The sequence below is a fragment of the Limulus polyphemus genome, unplaced genomic scaffold, assembly GCF_000517525.1.
Source record: "Limulus polyphemus unplaced genomic scaffold, Limulus_polyphemus-2.1.2 Scaffold6343, whole genome shotgun sequence".
NCBI classification, from domain to species: Eukaryota; Metazoa; Arthropoda; class Merostomata; order Xiphosura; family Limulidae; genus Limulus; species Limulus polyphemus.
In genome coordinates, this window is record NW_013671953.1 from 43,560 (window position 1) to 47,247 (window position 3,688).

General features: G+C 29.9%; 1 long non-coding RNA gene across 2 annotated transcripts in view; it reads left to right on the forward strand.

The window, feature by feature from the left end:
• Window positions 1-1,244: 1,244 nt before the first annotated feature.
• LOC111089471 overlaps window positions 1,245-3,688 on the forward strand; it is a 7,265-nt gene continuing 4,821 nt past the window's right edge. For both annotated transcript variants that reach the window (XR_002613738.1, XR_002613739.1), the window contains exons 1-2: window positions 1,245-1,561; window positions 2,051-2,137. This is a non-coding gene — a long non-coding RNA (uncharacterized LOC111089471). The remainder of the gene's footprint in view (window positions 1,562-2,050; window positions 2,138-3,688) is intronic.

A 3,688-nucleotide genomic window follows, 5' to 3' on the forward strand; every position in this document is an offset into this window, starting at 1 on the left:
GAAATTAAGTGTATTGCAAAGTTGTATTGAGAAAGAATAAACTAGTTTTATTTAAGAAAGGACTTGTATCGCTTAAGTTTCTCGGGAAGAATTTCTATCGGAAATTATCAAACGAGCAGAGACGTAACAATATATAAAAGCCAGTGTGTGTGTAATTGATATTTAATACACACTAAAAACCAGGTGAGCAAATATAGCTAAACTAAACGATAGAATTGCTTGTTTGTTTAATTGTTGTCAGGCACAAAGCTACACAATGGGTTATACGTATTTTCCCCAACACGGATATCGAAACTCGATTTTTAGGATTATAAGCCTTTATACTTACCGCTGATCCACTGAAGGGGTAAACGGTGGAAGGAAAATTACACAGCGAATGAACAAAACCATACCTAAATATACTGTTACGTTTCCAGTCGTTAGTTGATTTTCCGTAACTTCGTTCCGACTAAACTTTAGCGACACAAGTCCTTTCTTAATAAAACTAGTTTATTCTTTCCGAATACAACTTTACGATACACTTAATTTCAACAGTCGCGCTATAACAAACGCTATAACAACGAATGTCTCACGTGCTCAACTTCAACACTACTCTCTTACTGCAGTTCAATTACACATTACCTCTGTTGTCCCGTCACGTTGTGAACGTCTTATATATACAAGACTAACACATATCTAGTAAATGCTAGGGCATTCTTGAAGGAACAGGATATTTCTAGAAACAGGTGGCGTGATACTAGTCACGTGACCTCGCTGACGCAACAATACAATAGAAATTACTACGTAACAAAGTAATGATATGCAAAACATGAAAATTGCTCAATTTGAGTAAAAATAAAACAGGAACTTCGCCATTTAAAAATCAGAATATTAAGATCATTATAACTTTACAATCGATATATTCAACTATTTAAACGCAAATTATGACAAAAATCAAACGTGAATGACATTAAAGATCAAATATTGATTAAACTTCTATGATGGGGTGGACTATCGTCAGGAGTAAAAGTTAAAACTATGTACTGACCTATTTATATACCTTCACCATCTTCAATTTAAATAAACCTACATTACACTCCAGGCGCCATATCGATCATACTTTTTTTTGTGGGATAAGTGTAAATAAAATATTTTTAAAATCAGTTTGTGCGTATTAAATACTAACTGCAAACAAAATGTTTTTTTTACAAACTCTTCATTTTGTAGGTAGCGCTCACTGTTCGCAGTGGGCAGTGGGTGTTTCGATTAAATAGAAATAGTAATTTTAAGGGATTTTAATTTTTGGCGAATTGAAGTGACCAATTATATTTGTTTTTTAAGTCTATGGTCAAATACAAATATGATTATTCTGGTTTTCAGTTATAATCTAAATTAATATTCTGTTTCTTGAATATTATAAGAGTGATTTTTAAAGGAAAGTGCATTCCAATTTGTACTTTTCAGTTTTTGTACAACCGCTGCGTGACGGTTGTGAGGTTATTAATGTGTAACGCTTCGTATTTAGAACTTAAGGAAAGAAGCAGAAGTACAGCATAAACAGAAGAGATACTATAGTCTTAAGGTATTACCAGTATTGCAGCGCACTATTTTCGTAACGTAGGCTAAAGCCTGTATAAGAAATTGAGCTTTTCGAGTTTCAAGAATTCACTGAATTGTAATTTTAGGCTTATTTATATCAGCACTGAACCAGAGTCAGACACTTCAAAGATTGGTTTTGGAACATGAGTAAACAATAGAAAAAGGATTATAATATTTTCATGCAAGAAATGTATGAAAAAACAAACATATGAAGTACCGAGATGAATCCTACATTTGTGTCCTAAGTTTGGATCTTAACATCATACTCCAAGTTCAGATTCAAGAGATAATACTTTCTCTTAAAAGTTATATGTTTTCGTAATTAATTTTTAAATATATTGCTTCGTATCATATATGTTAACTTGTACGTTGTATACATTAACGTTGTTGTTTTTATGAGGAGTTTTGCTTGAAAGTATAAATATAAGTTTATAGTAATTAAATGCAAACAAATAAATGCATTTTCTGTTAGATTTCTGATCTATGCAAAATGAGTGTGAAAGCCTTTGACCTGGTCCCTGCCACAGAAATAACCTTGTCTGAACGAGTTGGAACAACAGTAAGTATCTAGCCTGCATCTACATTAATTTTAGTTAGTTTTACAGACTAATATTTTGTTTGAACATAATTTTGAAAAACTAAAGAAACTATGATATTCCTACTTCTTGGTTTAATAAACACATTAAATTTACTATTTGATACTTTTGCTTACTGAACAAATTTATGGTATGTTCTATCTGATGTTGGTAAATGATATGTAATGGTAGTTTTAAATTAATTACACATCAGATGTTTCATTGGAATGTAAAAGAGGTAGTAATTATAACAGAAGGAATAATTCATTGCCAAGTGTGATATTTCAAAATAGCAATGATTGGTGAAATACAAGTTATTTATTTAAGCAGTTATTTTGCATATAAGCTTCAGACATTGTGAGAGAATGTGCTATATTTGACATAAATTAAACAAAATTGTTGAACCATAAATTTCAAGTGCTTAGGTTGATATTGAGATAGGTAAATATAGACTGTTCGATTGTAAAAACTTTAGTTTTTGAAAATAAAAGGCAATACATTTTAATATTAAATTAAATTATAGGGCAGTATACATACATTATCAGTCAAAATTGTCCCTATTTTCAAATAAACAAAAATCTAAAATTTCAATGTGATGAAAGTTGTCACATAAAGATGCTATTTTAATAAGATTATTAACTTGAAATAGTATATGAAAAAGTTCATGCTTTCTATCATGGTGACTTGATGTTTCTTGTGTATTATGTCTACAGCAAAATAATTGTTAATGTGAAAAAACACCAAGTTATAAAAAGACCCCAGCAATACAAATTGGAGATATTAGACACAAGCCATGTTATAAACTACTGTTACATTTATTATTGTAATAATTAGTAGCAGTATTAATATCATAATAACAATTACTAGTAGTATTAATATCATAGTAATAATTAGTAGTAGTATTAATGTCATAGTAATAATTAGTAGTTGTATTAATGTCATAATCATAATTAGTAGTAATATTAATACCATAATAACAATTAGTAGTAGTATTAATATCATAACAATTAGTATTAGTTTTAATGGAATGGATGGCTTGCATTTAAATAGGGTAGGGACTGGGTTGTTTGCAAATACTATTAACTCAACTGTAAGGGAAGTTTAAAACTAGGACTAGATAGTGGTGAGGACTAGTATAAAGTAAATGTCCTAAAAATATGATGTGGAGAAAGTTTAGCATAGGAAATGAAGATAGAAGTAGTTCTAAGAGAAGGCTTAATTATTACTATTGTAATGCTAGAAATATAAGAAATAAAATGGATAATTTTATAGTACTGGTAGGAATGGAGGATTTTGATATAATGGGAATAACTAAAACAAAGCAAATTCTGAAGGGATGTGACAAGAATTATCTGTTGTGAATTCGGCAGCAGTTATTTGGAGACACTGATCAAATGTAGAAAATTATTAAAGATAAATTTGTAAATATTCAAGGTAAACATATTCCTCATAGAAAGAAAAGGGTTGCTGCAATTAAAAAACCAGGTTGTCTCACAAAGAGTGTAAGAGATAAAGTTAAAGAAAAGCGTCATAAA